Raw genomic sequence first — 20,476 nt, forward strand, 5'->3', positions numbered from 1 at the left:
ACATGCATTTTCAGATACAGGAAGCCCTGGCATGGGTGCCTCTCAGCCCCAACACAGAGAGCCAGGCCTTCTGCCCCAGCTGCCTGTCCTGAAGGAGGCAATTGCCTCCAGGAGACTTGAATCTTAGGAGACTTGATGGTTGAAGGAGATGTCTGTCCTCCATAGTCTTGGGCATTTGAATACTTGGTCCCCAGGGGATGGTGCTGCAGAGGAGGCTTAGGAGGCTTGTTGGCAGAAGTGTGTCACTGCGGGGTGGGCTTTGACAGTTTAAAAGCTTTGATAGTTTAAAGACCTCCATTCACTCTCTCTGCTTCCTGGTTGCTGTTTAAGGTGTGAGCTCTGAGTTTCCTACTTCAGCTGCCTGCTCTCTCCACTCTGCCATCACAGACTCTAACTCTCTGAAACTATAAGCCCCCAACATTCTTTCTTCTCTAAGTTGCCTTGGTCTTGTTGGTTTTTTTTTTTTTTTTAACCATAGAAATGGGTAATAGAAAAGCAACTGATACGGGGCTTGTGCCTTACATAGGTGACACATGCCAGGCACTGTCCACTTGAAGACCCAGGCTGCAGGCAGGGACAGTGTTGCAACCAACCTTCCTTGGGCAGGCAAGGCTGGCCAGCAGGAATACAGCATCACCTTTCACCTTCCAAGTGCATCTCTTGGACAAGCTGGGAGGCTGTTCCCAGCATCCCTGCCTACTGCTTGATAGATAGATGTCAGGGTCTGCCTCAGGTAGCTCTACCTGGCCTAGGAAAGGACCACAGAAGGAAAGGCAGGGACACTGTTCTGGATCCGATAGCCAGTGTGCAGGACAAGAGTTCATGTCTAGGGTCAGACATAGTGAAGGTGTAAATTCTTGTGTGAAGCCCTTCACTCCAATGATACTGGCTCTCACCACAGGCACAGGTCTCACAGCCTGCAGTGCCATGTAGCCCAGGCTAGCCTTGAATTCGGTGACCTTCATATCTCTGCCTCTACTCTCAAATGCTGGGATCAAAGGCATATGCCACCATCCCTGACATTGATGTGTGTGTGTGTGTGTGTGTGTGTGTGTGTGTGTGTGTACCATTGTATGCACATGCTATTGTTTTGTTTTTTGGTTTTTGCTTGTTTGTTTAGCGGAGTTTTTTATTTGTTTGTTTGAGACAGGGTCTCTCATTGAGATAGATCTTTGAGCCCCAGAGAACTGCCTGTCTCTGCCTTCCTAGTGCTGAGAATTAGAAACATGTTCACCACATAAGGGTTCCAGGGGCTAAATTCAGGTCTTCATGCTTGGGAAGCGAGTACTTTACCAACCAAGCTGGGTTCCCCAGGTACCTAGGATTAACTTTTAATTACATCTATTGTAACAACCCTTATGAACTGAAATTGGAGGAAATTACTCTATTGGGTGGAAAAATACATGTTGTATTTTACAGTCCTGTAGGTCAGCATTCCAAGCTAGGTCTTCTCAAGTACATATAAGCAAAGATATACTTCCCAGAATCCTACACGTTGTCTCTTCTGTTCTCCTTGGCTATGGTCCCACCCCCTGTCCTACAGGCTAGTGATACCCAGTGGAGACCCCTTCATATTACAGTCCTCTCGCTACTATCTCTCCTCTCTCTTTCACTTTAACATCAGCTCACCCCCAATAATCCAAGATGATGATGTTTCATCCTAAAATCGGACGGTTAGCAGCTTCAATTCTGTCTAGCTTTGCTATATAAGGTAACATACACACCCAGGGATTAGGATGTGGTTAACCTGGGGCGGGGCTTATTCTGTCTACCACCAGGGCTTTCCTGGCTATCATACTGTTATTGATCTCTAACTTAATTCCACTTTTATTAGATTACACCTTGTGCACGATCCCAGCCCCACACACTCATTACCATTCTCTGTGTGGCCCAGCAAGTGGGGCTGTGTCTCCAGGAATCCCCTCCATGCCCTTGGAGGGAAAGTGCACCACACAGCGTAAGCATTGGTTAGGCCACAGTGATGCTGTGTCACATCCCCTGCACACATTCACGTCACTGAAATGTTTCGACGATCTCTGAGTTGGCAGGACAGTCCATTTCTTCTTTTTATCAGGTACATTCATACTTACTATTATTCATTCCTGATAAATAGATCTTTTGTCTTTATGAGGTGTCCTTGATCTTTTTTAATGCCTGGGTCTTGACGTTCATGATGACCATTGCAAATATCTTTTGGATGTAAGCCTTTAATGGCTGAGCCATCTCTAAATATCTGCATCCAACCATTTCTGTTCTGTCTATCTCCATCTTCTTCACGTGCAAAGCATCCGGCTGGGAGTCATAGTCACAGCCAGGTCTCCAACCTCTGGGTTTCTACTTCTACTTGAGGGGAAATACATATGATATCTAATTTACTTCCATGGACATTTGGGGGAGTGTTGGATTCAGGCAGGGTCTCATGTAGCTCAGGTTGGTCCTGAACTCACTCTGTAGCCAAGGCTGGTTTGAGCTCCTGATCCTCCTGCCTTCACCCCCTGAATGATGGGAAATGCGCGTGTACAGCACCTCACCCAGCCAGCTTCACCATTTCCAAATACACAGTCCAGCAGTTCCAACTCCCTTTACACTGTTGTGCAAGTAATCTCGAGAGTGACGTCATCTTACAGAGCCGGAGATTCTCCACACTCCAGAAAACAAGCCCTGATGCGAGTGTGGTGGCTCGTGCCTACAAGTCCCAGCATGCCGAAGGCAGAGGTGGGAGGACTGTTACCAGTTCCAGCTCAGCCAGGGTTGTGTAGCAGGGTTCTGTCTCAAAAACTAACACGAAATAAAATAAAGCCGTATTTCTCCGTTCTCCCAGCCCTGGCAGGCAGGATTCTAATTTCCACCTGCCTTGGGAAAGTGGTATCATTCAGCACCTATCCTTCTCAGACTGGCTTAACCCACTCAGGAGACAGCCTCCGGCTTCACCTACGCCTATAGCATGCGTCAGGATCGCTTTCCTTACGAAGGAATCAAAGGTTTAAATTAGAAATGTCCCCACCCCCACCCACCCCCACCCACCCCGTGCCCTCAACAAATTAACCACAGAAAATACCTGGCATTTGTATATTTGGTCCCCATTTGGTGGCGCTGTTTGGGGAGGTTTAGTGGGTTTGCCCTTGCTGGAGGAAGTACGTCACTAGGGGCAGGCTTTGAGACTGAGAATCCTCAAACCACTACAGTTGTCCGTCTCTGCTCCGCCCTCGTGGTTTGAGATGTGGGCTCTTAGCTTCCTGCTCCTGCCACTGTGCCTGCTCTATGGCCCCTGCCATGACGGACTCTTATCCCCTGAAACCATAAGCCAAAGCATACTCTTTCTCATATAAGCTGTTTGGGCCTTGGATTTGCTCGCGGCAACAGGAAAGTACTAATATAGCGTTGTACCTCCGTGTCATCTCACCCGTCAGCAGGCATGTCGGCCCTTCCCACCTCTTGGCCACTGTGAGTAATATGCCTTTAAGGCTTTGTTTTCAGGTCTCTTAGAGAAATACCCATAGTTGCTGGATTATGTGGTAGTTCTACATTTGATTTTTTAATGGACTGCCATGGTATTTAGACTTATTTAATAGTCTAAACTTATTACCATAGTACATGGAGGCTGTACCATTTTACATTTCTACTGACAATGCCTAAAGCTTCTAGGCCTTCTCCTCCATCCCCCCTTCCCACACCACTTTCTTTGCCTCTCCCTATCTCCTCCTGTCATTTTGATGGTGGCGAGATACAGTTCTTGCCCCCCCAGATAAAGTTCATCTGTTTCTTTTGTGTTGGCTGTGATAAAACACTATGACCATGACAGCTTATAAAAGAACAACAACATTTAATTGGGCTTTTGGCTTCAAAGGGTTAGAGTTCAGGGTGGTGGAGCCAAGGTAGGGCAGCAGGAACATCTGAGAGTTCACATCTTGATCCACAAGCAGGAGAGACAGAGAGAGAGAGAGAGAGAGAGGACATCACACTGGGAATGGCATGAGTCTTTTGAAACCTCAAACCCTGACCCTAGTGACATATGCCCCCAACACTGCTATACTTCCTAATCCTTCCCAAACAGCTCCACCATTTAGGGATCAATCATTCAAGCATATGAGCTTATTGGGTCTATTGTCATTCAAACCACCACACCCCTTGTTATTAGCACATATTAATTATAAAAAAAAATAATGGGTTCATTATTGGCCTGCCTTTTAATCAATTCTGTCATTCTCTGCCTTTGAATTACTGGGCTTTGCCCACTAACATTTAATGTAATTATTGAAACAGTTGAACAAGCTGTACTAATTTATTAATTTTCAATTTTCTTCCTTCCTTGTGCTCTTCATGGTCTGCTATATTTTGGATTATTTTGATACTGGTAATTTTTCCATCTTATTAGTCTATTGTGCTTTAGCCATTCCTCTCTCTATGACACTATAAAGTGGCTACTTAGGAGTTGAAATATATACAACACACATTTCATGTCAGCTAATGTTGTGTACCTGACAGTGCCCCGCTGATTCTCCATGCCTCAGTCTAAAATGTGTCCAATCTCTAATAAAAACCCACAAAATAACATGGTATTCTTTTTTACATAAGCAGCCCTCTATATTTCAAAGAAATATAGACATTAAAATCCCTTTAATTTTTACACATCTTCCCAGTCCCAAGAGCCTTCATTACTTCTTTAACTTGGAAATCCCAACAGGAAAAACTTCCCTCCTGAGAGCTTCCCTCAGTGTTTTTCATAAGTAGCAACACATTGGCTTAGCTTTCTCTCATCTCAATTTTGCCTCCATTCCAGAGGGATGCTATTCTGGATTCCAGACTTTGGAGTCAGCAGGTGTCCTTTCAGGATTGAAGGATATGGTCCCCACTGCCTTATGGCTTCCACGGTCTTGATTAAAAGTCTGTCCTCACCGCCAAATTCAGCTGTCTGGAGTGGTGTGGTTTCTTCGGATGCTTTAAGGGCTCCCTGACTCTTCACTGCGAATCCCTTAGGCACCGGCCTACATCAGTTCAAATTGCTTTTCCTTGGCTACAGTGAAGCACCCGTAGTTGAATGTCAAAGCTTGGGTAGAGCTCTGTCCAGGGTTTGTCGCTGTCATTTGCTTGTAGGCGCTGACTTGGCCATGTCCACATTCTTGCTTCTGATATGCAGATGCCTCTTCTCCCCATCATGGAGCAGGAATATGGACTGTGAAGGAGGAAAGACTTTTGAAGAGGTTGAGGAATACAGAGCCAACCCTGTGTGGAGAGTAGAGTCTGTTGTGGGCAAACCTGCCCGGTGAGGCTGCCAGGGAAGCTGTAGTTACACACACTAACTAGGTGGCCAAGCATCTGAACTAACTCACAGAGCTCTGAAGGCAGGCAGGCAGCCATCAGAGGTCCAGGTAGAGGCTTCCTAGTTGGTTTGTGGGTGGCCATTTTCCTGCTGTGTCCTTACAAGGTCACCCCCACCCCCCACCCCCCGGTTTTATTCTCTGTCCTGACATCTTTTCTAAAAAAATAAAATAAAATAACATTATCATTCGGACTGAATTGGGGAGGGGGGGCTCCCTCAGCTGATCTCATTTAACTTTTCTTGCCTTCAGACACATCATCTCAAGATGGCCACAACTTGATTAATGTAGCATTAGGACGTTTACAGGAAATCTAGGGGAACACGATCCAGCCCGCAGGCTGTACACAGAAGAGCTAGCTGCCCCCATGATTTGTATTGTGGAAGTCAGGCAGCAGCTTCTCAGGCGTGGTCACTGGTGGCTATCACGGTGTCACTTTATTCTCTCCACAACCCATGTTGCAGTTGTTGTGGCCTCTACTTAATGTATACAGAATGAACCTTAAACTACTCAGCTGGTGAGGGGCTGGGCCTTCCCCATGTTGAGTGTTTTCCCCACCATGGCAGGCATTTGGTAGCTCGGGGCTAGATTTTTTTTTTTAATTGCATTTAGTTATTTCTTGTGGTGTGTGCCCATGGGCGTATGCATGCATGCTAAGGTGTGCCTTGGGAGGGCAGAGGGCAACTTGTAGGAGTTGGTTCTCTCCTTCCACCCTTCCACCATGCGGGTCCCGGGTTTAGAACTCAGGTCATCAGGCTTGTTACTTACTGAGCCATCTCGGTACTGGCACGAGAATCAGCTTCACTACTCTTGCTTCTGGTTGACTCTGCTGACACAGGCCCAACAGCTCGTGTCTTGGTTCATGTTGCCAAAAACAATGCTGCTGTTAAACAACAGAGTCACATTTTCCCCAGGTCTAGAGACTGAGAGTCTGCAGCCAGGTGCCTCACAGGCAAGTTCTGGTGAGGACCGCCACCCCCACTCCCCTTTCTGGCCTGCAGATGCTGCCTTCTTGATGCTGTATGGTGGAGAGGCAGCGAGTGAGCTTCCAATGGCACATCTTCTACTGACATACCCCCTTGCCATGTCAAGGCCAACCCTAGTAACCTCAGCTGACCTTAATTGCCTCCTGCTAGGCTCTGCCTCCAGGCATGGTTGCTCTAGGAACTAAGGCTCCAGTATGTGAATCTGGGTGATTCAGTCTAATTCATTGCAGGCCCTGTGCTTTTCTTGTACTATAATAAGGAAACTGAGGTTCAGGAAGATGCAGGCATTGAGCTGGAGAATGGAAGGGCTGCTTACCTCTTCCTATGCCAGGCTGTGTCACCAGAAGTCTAGCTGGGGCTCTTGAGACCTGGTCTTCTAAGCCGCTCACAACCTTTCTATCTTTCACCACAAGACACTGACACGCCAATGTCAGGACAGCTCTGGTAGTGGCTGCAGGACAGAATGGTTCTGTGGTCCACCAGAGGCTCAGTGTTAGTTCCTGCCACTCCCAAAAGCCTGACCCAGATGCGGCACTTTTTCAGGTCTCTCAGGCACCTAGGGCCTGGCCATCTGCAGGCACTCTGAGAAAAATCACCCTTCATGGGCTTGTGGATAGCCGCATGGTTTCTACTTGTCCAGAGACTGAGGATCTGTCTGTGCTAACAACAAAAGGGAGAAGCCCACATGGCTCCGGGCAGTCTTGTGCACAAAGTGTCCCCACTGTGATGGGGCCGGAGCTGCTTGTTCCAGCAGGGTCTATAGACCATGCCTTGGCCTAGCCTAGGGCTCCAGTGTCTCCTACCCATGACCACCTCCCCTCCCCCGCATGATGAAATAAAATCCTCCACAGAACTGTGTTTCGTATGGAGTAGGACTGGATCTTTTAAAGTGCAGGTAGTGGGATGAGGTGATGCCTGCAAGAAGCCAAACGGGAACGTTCTAGGAAGTTTGGCTTCATGTCCATATACGGATGGTATCACAGAAAGCTCAGGGGTGGAGCCATGAGGTTAGGGCCATGACCTTTGCACAGGGCCAGGTGGGTAAGCAAGGATTCGTGACATTCAAGCTCCACAGTATGAGAGGTGATTTTGGTGGCAGTTACATGCTAAGGGGCATTTGAGCTGAGCACTGTTCCTCCCTCAACCACATCAGCCATAGCTCACCTCACCACTCCACCTCTCCCTGCGTTCCCTTGTGAGGGGACTAGGCTTCATTCAGTTCCTGAGAGAAATGGCTGAGTCTTGGTCCTGCCACCTCATAGAGAGAGGTGCCATTTGTAGGTATGCACCCTCCTGGAAGAAGAGAGGGACACATGCACCTCTTGGCACCAGGTAACGGTAGCTCGGCATGTAGCATAGGGTACATTCTCAACAGGAAGATGTGCAATTACAGGGACAAAAATACCCCAAGGAAATCAACACGGGACTTATTAATATAGGACCCATAGGTGACAACTGTCAGACAATCGGTCAACAAGGGGCCTCGTGTCTGCATGATCCTAGCTAACCCGTCATGATCTTTATGAAGTGTCCTACTGGGGGGTCTGGATCTTCAAATACGAGGGGAGACCCTTCCCTTTTATTAGCAGCTAAGCTCTTTATACTTTAACTATATTGCAGTAGGTTAGACGTCTAAGCTTTATTGTCTTATGTTATTGGAAACCCAGATTCCGGCAGGCTTCTCCCTCAGGTCAAGCTTTGTCTGCGAATATATTCTCATTTTTCCATGTACAGAGACCGTCTGGAGAGGGGCAGGAAAGATTATGACTGTAATATACTTAAATCCAATTTATTTGCCTGGCCAGAAACTTCCACCCTTCGCGATTGCTTCCTACCTAACATGTTGTCTTTAATTCTTTCACGACAGGGAGAAACGTGCATGGGCTGTTTCCAGCAGGTTCAGGTGCCCAGAGCTCTGTGGATCTCACTGTGGCAGGGCCAGAGGGCAAGTAGTTCTGAGTTTCCATTCAGAACTTTTCATTTGGTCCTAAGGAACAGATCTTTGATCATACTCATCTCCAGGAAGAGAAAATAGGGTAACTGGGGCTCAGCTCTCTTCTCCAGAAAGTCCTCTGCCTGCCCAGTCCCTGTTGTGGCCGTTTACCTAATTCATTTGATCCAGCCGTATCATTATCAGTGGTCATCCTGCCGCTGTGTAGTGTTCTGGGCCAGGGTGGCACTGGCCTCTCATAGTGGCCTTTATGAGCCTGTGCTGATATTTACTCCAGGCCTTGCCTAGAGATGCAGACTCACAAGCCTGCTTTGGAGGGAATGATTTTGGAGATCATCTTAATTGATATTTGTTCATTTGAAATGATGGGCTGCAAAGGTACCAGCAGGATTGGTGGAGAGGTGTGGGCAGGGCTACTTGGAAGGTGCCCAGTTGTGCCCATCTCCTCCTGACCCCCATCTTGGCCAAGAAACATATGGTTTCCAGCCTTGGCCTTGGACTGTGCAGCTAATTAATTTAGGGCTGTAACAGTCCTCCTGTGAGCCTCACCTACAGCCACTTCAGTGTAATATAGGGCACACAAATTAAGTGCTGACTGTGTATACTCTTCCTTTCTATTCTAGAAGGGGATAAAGCAGAAAGCACATGTAGCCATGAGTAAAGAAGTGATGGTCCCTGAACCTAGAGCAATGGCATGGGGCCCTGCATAGAGTCCTAGCTTCAGGGAAACAAGGTCATGGAGATGCTGTGCAATGTGACAACTCAACCGCCCACATCCCAAGAAACCCTCAATTTCAGACAAAGTTGGAAAGGTGACCTCTACAGCAGCCAAAAGTGGTCATGGACCTGGCATCCTGATGCTCTACGTGCCTGGGCCCAAAATAACTGAACCAAGAGGGGATGTACAGACCCCATGCAAGGAACTTATCACAAGGAGGTCTGAGATTGTGAAAGCTGAGAAAGCCTGCAAGTCTCTGAGCTAGAGACCCTAACACCATAGACCCAATCTCAGTTTGGGTTTTATTGCTGTGAAGAGACACCATGACCATGAAAACATTGAACTGGGGCTGGCTTACAGTTTCAGAGGTTTAGTCCATTGTCATCATGGCAGGAAGCATGGCAGCGTGCAGGCAGACATGGTGCTGGTGACGAAGCTGAGAGTTCTACAACTTGATCCATGGGAAGCAGAAGGAGACTGTGTGCTACACTTAGGAGTACCTTGAGCATAGGAGACCTCAAAGCCCTCCTCCACAGTGATGCACTTCCTCCAACAAGGCCACACCCACTCCAACAAGGCCATATCTCCTAATAGTGCTACCATCTACAGGCCAAGTACTCAAACACATGTGTCTAAAGTGGCCATACCTATTCAAGACACCACACTGGTATTAGGTCAATCCTTCTCAAGCCCTAGGGCCTGAGACTTGGGTAGCCAAGGAGGAGGTCTCAGTCTGCATCAAAACATGGAAGGGCAGGAGCATCAATTAATGAGGCCACAGAAATGGCCAACCCAGCTAAGGTAGAGAGCAAAAGTTCCCTTCCTACCACTCTGTACTAATCAAGTAAACAGGGCCTTAGCAACCTGGATGGTACCCGTCTTCATCAGAAGGTGGACCCACTTAGACTACTGATTCAGGTATCTCAAGAAGCATTGCAATGCCATCACAACACACACCCCTATTCCCACCCTTTGCCACCTGCCAAATAGCATTTCTCAATCGACCTGGACAGCCTTTAGCTGGGCAGAAAGTTCACCATCATGAGTTGTCTTGGTCCCTGGTTCTGTCTCCTCCTCTATGCCACAGATGATAGGGATGGATCCGCACTCCTGAAACACTTCTTCCTCCCCATGAGACTTTGGAGACCTCTAAAGAGATCATAGTGAGTGATCTGTGATGTTCGGTTGCCTAGGAGTCAAGGGTGCTACATTTGGAGACGCAGTGAACTGCGTATCAAAACACAAGGTTGGGGATGAGAAGCCATTTTGCCTGGGAAACTCCAGTCTCTTGCTCTTTAGTTTGTAAGGAGCCAGGATATGGTCCTCCTCTCCTGGCATACTCCCTCTCATGGGATAAGCTCAAGAGCTGGTCCAGACAAGCTAATGTTAGTGCTACTACCTCCTCAAGGGAACACAGCCTCCGGCAGCCTGAGGCCTGTGGCTCCTATCCCCAGCCCTATTGGGCTGCAGGATGCTGTTCTAGTGGGGCTGTAGATAAACAGACAAAAAAAAAAAAAAAGCTCTAGGATTATGCTATAGAACCTGCTAATCTCTGCACAAAGACAGAACAGCCCCATTCCCCAACCTTGTATGGAAATCTTGGGGGTGGAGAGTAGAAATAACTACTATTTGGATCTTTCCAAGGGAAAGTTCACAGCAAGGCTTCTCTTGCAGAAGAGCCTAGGAAGTATGTCATTTGGGTTTGGGCACTAATCCTTTCCTTCAGGTTGAATAAATATTCAGTGGCTGTCCCCTGTTCTACCATGACCATACGATCATACTGAGTGAGTTAACCCAGAAACAGAAAGACTCATATGGTATATACTCACTTATAATTGGACACTAGCCCAAAAGGCATGTCCTATGAACGTCTTCACTTACTAGGAGATTGGGACAGATGTGAGGACATCCTAATGGGATTCTAGGTAAGAGAAATATAGGAGATGGGGAAATAGAAGGATCCAGAGGATCTTAGAAACCTATAAGAAGAACATCTTGATGGGTGCATCAGGGCCCAGGGGTGTCTGCTGAAACTATTGCACTAACCAAGGACAATACAAGTAGTAAACACTGAATCCCTACTGTGCTCTAGCCAATGGACAGGGCACCCTCCACAGTTATGTGGAGACCAGGGACTAACTCTGACATGAGGTCTGGTGCCCCATATTTAATGACCTTCCCTTGGAGGGGAGCCCTGGTGGCAGTCAAAGAAAGAATAGGCAGACTACCAAGATAAGACTTGTTAGCCTGTGACCATAAGTAGGGGAGGAGATCCTCCTCAGACATGGACCTAAGGGAGGGTAATAGGGTGGGGGTGAGAAGGTAGGAGGAACGGAAGGATACGAGTGATGGGAGAACAATTGAGTTGTAATCTGAATAAATTAATTTTAAAACTCTAAACAGATTTTTAAAAATGCCTTCCACAGGGTCATATATTTGAATACTTGGTCTCCAGTTGGTGGAACTGTTTGGGAAGGACCAGGAGGCATGGCCTTGTTGGAGATGCATCACTGGGAGCAGGCTTTGATCTTTAAATAGATTCTTGTCATTTTGATTTAGCTCTTTCTACCTCTTGCTCGTGGATTGAAATATGAGTCCTAAGCTACATCTCTAGCTGCCTGCTACCATGCCTTCACTTTGCCATCATAGACTCTAACACTTTGGAGCTATAAGCCCAGTAGATCTTGTTTGTTTATAAGTTGCTTTGGTCATGATGTTTTAGCACAGCAATAGCAAAGTAACTAAGACACCTGTCTGTCTATGGATGACCAAGCACTGTACTCAGCAGACTAGACTGAAGTGAGCAGAAATGTGAGCCACGGGCCTGGTTGAGAGGGGGAACCAATGGCTGTGGATGGGTTCAGGAAATTATACTGGCCTTCTTGTTCAGGACCAGTCCTCGGCATGAGCTATCCTGCAGTGGGAAGCATGGAATGTGCTGAGCCTCCCACTGCTGTCCTGAATCCCCGGCAAGTCTTGATGGGATGTATCATGATAGGATCACTGTCCTTATATCCAAGACTCAATGAGATGATTAGCTTTTCTTTTATAGAGAGGCCACGCTGACTTCTCTCTAAGGATGAACTGTAGAATGGCAAGCACCTCACTTCTGACACTCTGGGTCTGAATCAAGGCATCTTCTCAAAATACCAATTTCAAGGACACTGATAGTTACCACACATGTGTCCCCCAGAAGAGAAGTCAGTGGTCCCTTGGGTAGGTCTGAGGAATAAGTCTCAGGTAGCAGATCTGTGCTTAAGCCTAAACTCAGACTAAATGCTTATTAGGGCAGCAGATGGATTAGACAGCAGGATATTCCAAGAGCAGGGATTTTGCTAGGAATGGGAGCACACACTTTGAATGCCAGCATTTGGAAGGCAGAGTGCTGTGAGTTTGAGGGTAGCCTGGTCTATGTAACAGCTTGTAGCACTACATGATGAGACCCTGTCTCAAAAGAGAAAAAGAAAGAGTGGGGATTTTGTCAATCTGCTTCATGTTGATGAACGGCAGCAGAGAATCTGTTTGCTAAGCGTCACCATCACTTAGTACTATGCTTTTCAAAAATTTGCCACCTTAACAGTAAGTTGTTAAAATCATGTTGATTTGATTTGGATTTTAGCCTAAGAGGTTTAACACATAGCTTTTTCCCCCCTCTCTTCTCTGTGTGGGTTCTTCATGAGTTCTACTAACTGTCTCCTAAGAATATCTTCTCTGGCTCAGGTCAGTGTCTCCTGGACCAGTTTTCACCACTGTCTTCTCTTCTCACTCTGTTAGTCCAATTGACTTTCAACTATCTTCTATTTTCAATCTTCTCAGTCTCTTTTCTTTTCCTTCCTCACCCTACTCCAATCATACCCAATCTCCTTTCTTCCTGCACCAACTGTCTTCTCTGACTCTACTCTTCTTCCAGCTGGGCCCAACTCTTCTCTCTCACTCTCTGCTGGCTTTTTTATATCCTCTCCTGTTCCCAGAAGTCCAAGAGCCAACTAACACTGAAGATCATAGGGTCCTTTAGAGGGTAAGGGACACATACAAAAAAGGTTTAACTGTTGTAGGAAAGGTTTTTTTCTCTTGTCCTCAGCTCCCAGAATAATGACTCATGAGAGTCAATTATTACTTTGCAAATGCCTAGACCACAAATCTAGGTTCTTCTCTGACTAGCTCATAACATAAAATAACTTATCATAATAATCTACATTTTGCCATGTGACTGGTTACCTGTGCTCAGGTACAATGTATCTGTCCTCACATCTTGTCAGCTGAAATCCTAGGACTGGCTCCTCTCCTGATGTCTCCTGGACCTCTGCCTGTGGCTGAATCCCCTGTTTCCTCTTCTAACTCTTCCTTCCCTGGCTAGCAGGAAGTCTAGGCTTATTCTCTCCCCTGCTCATCACCTGGCTGTAAACTGCTTTATTGGCATATCAGGGAACAATTAGGAAGCAGTGTTTACACAACATTGAGACAGGAGATTCTCAGAACAAGGATTGCAACTGTTTATGGGGTACAGAAACCAGGATTTGAATCACACAATAGCCTTATGCCTACATTTAACACCTTTTGATTTAGCAAAAACAAAGAAAAGCCTGAGAGCAATACAAATATCTCAGTAAGATGCCAGTCACATGGACTACACTGCATCTGTTCAGTGTAATAATACATAGCTCATGATAACCAACTACCCCTAGGGTGGAAGTGGAAAAATTCAGGACATTGTTTATAATTTCATCAGGTTGTGTGCATATACATGCACACCCATTCATGCACTCACTTCCACTCACATAGACGTACACATATGTGCACAATCACAGACATCTAACACTGTAGGGAAAAACCTGCCAAATTAGATCAACCTGTATACTTTAAAGATGTTTTAACATCAGAATGGAAGTCATGGAATGTGTTACATTGAGGAAGAGGTTTTGCTTATCTGTCCACATGTGATGAAAAACTATGGGTTCCATCAAAATTGATAAAGATCCAATCTGAGTAAGAGAAGCTTCCACGTGAAAGGCACAACTCAAGGAAGGAAATGACACAGAGAGCCAGCAACAAAGAGCAGATGATACAGAGAGCTGATCTCCTACCCCACCCCAGGCCTAGAGACAGCTCAACAAACCAGCTGAAGAATGACAGATTGGAAAAACTTGATGCTGAAAAGGACAGATGATCAGGGATGCAATTATGAAGCATCAATGGATCTTCTTAAGGACATTCAGATTGTTAAGTTTCTTAAATTGATAATTCTTTCTGATGTAATAGTTAAGCTGTGTACAATTTTTAGCTTAAACAGAAAGGGAGAAGATGTAAAGGGATTTTAATCTAGCAACATGGCTGCTCTGATCACATCCAAAGACATTCTAGGTCTGTGTGATCTGGTTGGAATGCAGAAACCCTCTTAGGACACATCTTTACTCCTAAACAATGAAGGTAAAGTTAGTTGGTAGAAGGAAGCACCAATGTTTGAAAGTGATGTCTAGTTGAGAGGCAGACAAAGTGACTAGTCAGAGAAAGATTTGACAGACTAGGAAATACCCAACTCTCAGAAGAACAAAGAGGAAAGAGAGGTGACTTACAGGAGAGCAGCACAGAGAGAAAGAGAGAGAGTGGGGAGGCAGTTTTACCTTGAGAGTTTTATAGAGACAGGTTGAAGAGAGAACAAGCTAGACACAGATAAAGACAGAACAAGCCAGAGAATGAGAAGGAGGCAGAAGATTAGAACAGATTGCTAGAGTTAGTTTGAGGCCAAGCAGAGAAATTCAGTCAGAAACTAAGAAAACCCAGTTTGAGTCAGTCAGCTTGTAGAGGAGTTTGAACCAGAACTGTTGAGTTTAACCAGCCAACCAGAGTTCAGAAAGAGGTAGAAAAGGTAAGCTTATTCAGCAGTAAGTCTCAGAGACTGAAAACATTCTAGGCCTAGATTATGTTGTGAGGCTAGAAACTTCCAGGACTAGAGGTTAGAGGATAGGCAGTAAGCCTCCAAGACAACAATTACATCAGGCGAATAAAAATTACTTTTACATATCACACATGAAGTTATATGTACACACTCATTAAATGGACTCAAACAATGTATATAAAGACAGACATATGCATGCATACATGCGTGTACAGACAAATACACATACTTATATGCACATATCTGTAGGCTGAGTGCCACAGGTATACAGTCGGAAGATGTGGGCTCTGCCTATCTGTGTGGAGGTGGCTAGTGCCTTCTGGCTTTCAGGACTGAACCATAGTCCATAATAAGACAGTGTCTTTGTTAGCTTCATTGCTGTGTATAGACACCATGGCCATAGCAACCCTTATAAAGAAAAACATTTAACCGGGGCTGGTTTACATTTTCAGAGGTTTAGTCCATTATCACCATGGCGGGAAGCATGACAGTGTGCAGGCAGACACGGTGCTGGAGAAGGAGCAGAGAGTTCTACATCTTGATCTACATGGGAATAGGAAAAGACTGAATCACACTGGGCGTGGCTTGAGCATCTGAGGCCTCAAAGCCTGCCCCCAATGACCACTTCTTCCAACAAGGCCACACCTCCTAATAGTGCCCCTCCCTATGGGTCAATGAGGGCCATTTTCTTTCAAATCACCACAGCCAGCCAGCTGTGTGTGTGTGTGTGTGTGTGTGTGTGTGTGTGTGTGTGTGTGTTGTCATAGAGATAGAAAGATAATTTTGCAAATGTTAACTGCTTTGGCACAGTACAAACATAGTTAAATTACCTGGTTAAGAAGTACATTAGGGGCTGGAGAGATGGCTCAGAGGATAAGAGCACTGACTGCTCGTCCAGAGGTCCTGAGTTCAAATCCCAGCAACCACATGGTGGCTCACAACCATCTACAACATGATCTGATGCCCTCTTCTGGCCTGCAGGTGTACTTATAAATAAATAAATCTTAAAAAAAAAAAAAGAAGTACATTAGACAAAAAAACTCCTGCTAATTTGGTTACATTCACATCCCTAGATGACATTATGGGTAGATCTATACAAGGTCCTTCAGCTTGATTTTCCAAAAGAAACCATGTTCAAAATGCAGGGATGTTTCCTAAAACACTTTTTCCTTCACAGCCAGGCAGCGTTTGAGCAGAACCCTGTATGGCCTTCTGTGCTACTCAAGCCTCGAACCCATCCCTATGCCCCCTCCCTCAGCCTCTCTTCTATAGCTGCTCTTCACAGTGAACATCAGTTTTGTAGCTCTATGTGTTATTGTTTTTAAATTACATGTATTATCTGTATTACCTGTAGGCCCAGCTAGCAATCAATTAAGACATTTGTTATGTTTTTAAAATAGCCTTAGTTAACCTGGGGCAGGGCAGATATCAATCCTCTAAACTACTTTCCATAGTAGGCCCTCAGGCATGGGATCCCTGTCTCAATCCCATTTCCTCTGCTTCTAGTAACTTCTATCAAGCTACCTCCCATCCAAAATCCCAAATACTTGTTAATGTTCTTTATCTGGGCTGGATGCTTCATCCACGACACCGGCCATGTGCTTCTCCTCCAGCTAACCCATGGCCGCCTTCCTCACTTCACTTCTGGTCTCTCTCCTTTCCTGGTGGCAGTGTTTCTTCTTCCCAGAATTCCTTCCTCTCTCCAAGCCCCACCTATCTCCTGCCCTGCCCAGGTGGGATGGCTTTTTATTAAGCAAAAGGTGGGTCAGACAGCAAGCAGTAATTAGCATCAAAATACATCAGATTCTCCCAACAATGTGTCCATCATTCTGAGATCCATAGCTGTAATAAGATTTTTGGTTTCTTTTTAAGATTTTTGTTTTGTTTTGTTTTGTTTTGTTTTGTTTGAGACAGGGTTTCTCTGTGTAGCCTTGGCTGTCCTGGATTCGCTTTGTAGAACAGGCTGGCCTCGAACTCACAGCAATCCACCTGTCTCTGCCTTCCACTACCTGGCAAATTTTGGTTTCTTAAAAAAAAAAAACAGTTATGCTATGTGAATATGTTTTTGTTTTCATCCCAGATATGGGACATGGGGCTGCTTCAGTTAGTCCACAGACATTAACTATGATTGTCTCATGTCTAGGAGAGGTGTATTAATGGGAGATCCCTGAAAGGGCCTGTGGCAGCTGCTGCTCCCCCTGCTGCTGCAGCAACTGCTGGTAGTCTCTGCTGCTGGGTTGCTATTGCTGGTTTGCTGGTTTGCTGGGTTGCTGGGTTGCTGGGTTGCTGGGTTGCTGGGTTGCTGGGTTGCTGGGTTGCTGGATATTCTGACATCAAAGTTTGCATTTGTCCCTGGTAACCAGATGCCCTTCATCAGCAGAAAGTAGTCTAAAGAGGTCTATGCCCCACCCCCATTTCCCTCTAATTTTTCTTTCTCTCCTACCTAGTGTTGGGGGGTTGGAAGAGATTAGGATGGAATAAAGGTTCAAAGGGTGGTATATGTAAGAACCCTTTTGGTATAAAATAGACCAAAAAAGTATGTCTACACATCGATGCTCCTCAAAGCCACCTGCTATTTCAGCATGCTCTCAACATTTCTCAAAGTCCACCAGCGGTCAACAGGAGCGGAGAGAAACTCGTGGAGGGGTTGAGTGGCACAGCTTGAGAATGGAAATGAACTGGGGATGGGGTTATGCTAAGGGGCCATGGATTTTGTTGTTGTTGTTGTTGCTGCTGTTGCATGTGATAATGAGCAAGTTATGTCAAATATCTTTGTCTGTTGGAGCCACATACTTAAGTCTTTAAAAATGGATCAAAACAATATTGCCTTTACACAGTCCAGGAGGAAATTAGGAATGAGAAGGAATAAGCAGGAAAAGGATCACATGAGGCTGGGCAAGGTGGCCACAGCTAACTTTCCTGGTTGCTCAACACACACACACACACACACACACACACACACACACACATTTTATTTATTATTTATTTATTTATTTATTTGAAAGGGATGAAGGGTGCTGGGAACAGGCTTGTGCTTGTCACGGTGTGCATATGGAGGTCAAAGGACAGCTTGCAGAAGTTGGTTCTGTCATTCTACCATGTGGGTCCTGAGAATGAAGCTTAGATCCCCAGTCTCGGCTGCAAGAGCCTTTACTTGCTGATCTATCTTACTGGCCCCTGGCTTTCAGTGTGTTTGGACTTTCAAAAACAAAAATCTACTTATTGTGCTTTTTTTTTTTCTTCAAAATAGTGATGTTTAGGAGTTGAGATATTTAAGACAGATTATCAACATTTATAATATATTGATAGCTTCAGACATTCTAAGAAAATTGTTAAGATCTTAAAGCTAATTGGAGGAGTTATCAGATACAAAACGTATCCACCCTAAAACTCCTCCCAAGGCCATCCATAAACCACCAAAAATGGAGAACCTTCTAACACCCCTGTACTAAGACTAGCCTGCCTCCTATGAGGAGGTGACCACCTTACCACCTGTACCACTTAGCTCTGAGGCTACTCAGTGCTACAGTAAGACAAAATCAGTGTTAGCTGGGCACGTGCCTGTAACACCAGCACTCGGGAGGCTGAGGCAGGCTGAGGATCTCTGTGAGTTCAAGGCCAGCCTGATCTACAAAGTGAGGCCAGGACAGCCAAAGCTACACAGAAATACCCTGTCTTGAAAAACTAAAATAATAATAATAATAATAATAATAATAATAATAATAAGAAGAAGAAGAAGAAGAAGAAGAAGAAGAAGAAGAAGAAGAGGAAGAAGAAGAAGAATAACAACAACAACAACAAATAAAAAATAAATAATCAGTCTCTATAAACAGTCCTGTTGACTTAGGGCCCCACTCTTTCACCCCAAACCCAGCACATGCCTAGATCAAGAAAGGATGTGATGTGTCCACAATAGCATGCCTATATACCATGCATGGCCTGAGTTAGGCAGCCCCCTGAAGTCCCAAACCTGAACAAGGCTTGGGATTCTAGAAGTCACTATGTCACTACATGTTATGTCCTTGGAGATGTTTCTAACTCTTTTTACAGAACAAGGGGTCTGACCAACCTGGGGCAAAGCTGGATGATTTTTCTAATTTTTATGTGACCTTGACAGAACCCACAGGTCTTATCAGTCTGTGGCACTGAGAGAGGCAGGCTGAGAGAGGGAAAAGCAGAGAGGAGAAATATGGGGACAGGAAAGATGGGGAAGCTGGGGCCAAGGGGGGGGGGCGAGGGAGTTTAGAATGAGAAACAGAGAGAACTCCAGCTTGAGACAAAGGCCATCTGGCCTGCATGGCACTTTGAAGGAGGACATGACTGACAAGTAGCCATAGGGATTACTGCAGGAGGAGGCTTGGTGGAGAGGAGGGAGGAGGGGGGGAGAGAGAGAGAGAGAGAGAGAGAGAGAGAGAGAGAGAGAGAGAGACAGAGAGAGACAGAGAGACAGAGAGAGAGAGAGAGAGAGAGAACAGGTAGGCTGTCCCAGGTGGAGTGACTGAGCTGTCCTGGGCTCAGAACCAGGCCACCCAGTACAGGAGGGTAACACAATTACCACAGACACTGGAGAAATGGTGCAGGGATTTCTGGGGCTAGAAAGAAGGTTGGAGCCCACAATGACACTCCCTCTGATGTTGAGTGAGCCCTACTCCCCCGCCCCCTCTCCTCTTTCCTCCCTTTAGCTTCTCCCTGCCAGGTATATGGCCTAGGTCCTGAAGATGGCGCTCAGCGTAGGGGTAGGGAGGGGCTTCCCTGAGCTCAGCTGCATCCCTGGCTCCTGCTAAGTCTGGGCAAATACTTACTGAGGGCTTCAAATTGTACCCAGCTGCAGAGTCACAGATGCAGGGAAGTGAATTCTTTGGCACCTAAAAATCCAACTTGGCTGTGTACAGAAGGACGCATCCCTGCTTCCGGATTAACTGCAGGGTCCTAAAGCAGACAACCAGGTCAGATCAAGCCCTTCCACCAACCACTGGCTGCCTCAAAAAAGTCACAGGCGCTTCTGGAGGTGTGTCTTGGCCGGCTCCAAATTTCAGGGAGGGCATCTACATGCAAATGCCGAGACCAGTACTGCCAACAGAAATGCTTTATCGGCCACTAGCAAGAGGGTTCAGTACTCATGACTTGAGTTCAATCCCCAGATATCCACAAAGTTGTCCTCTACCCTCAAGACACTTGCCGTGGCACACGCACATCCGTGCACAGGTATATCACACACATTTTTAAAAGAAATGCCTTAGTGGTATGTACCAGCGCACAGAGGTGGAGTGAGGGTTCTGTGTCTCAGAAGTGTTTGATTCTCTAGCCCCTCATTCAAAGCAGATTTCAAAATGCAAATGCAGCCAAGAAGGTATCAGGCGGCCGCAGCATGACGACCAGCCACACAACCCAACATGTGGCTCAGAAACCACATCTAGACCCAGTCCACTAGGTCTGAAACCAATGCAAAGGCTGCACTGGGGTGGAGCTGGAGCCCCACCCTCAGTCTTGCCACTCCCCTTTCTGTATAATGAGGCAGCCCAGCGCTTAGACATAGAGCAGCTACGGAGTTGATTACAGTAGCACATTTCCTAGATCTGACCACACCATCTCTGGCAGAAGCGGTCA

Source organism: Acomys russatus, chromosome 5 (genome assembly GCF_903995435.1).
Source record: "Acomys russatus chromosome 5, mAcoRus1.1, whole genome shotgun sequence".
Lineage (NCBI taxonomy): Eukaryota > Metazoa > Chordata > Mammalia > Rodentia > Muridae > Acomys > Acomys russatus.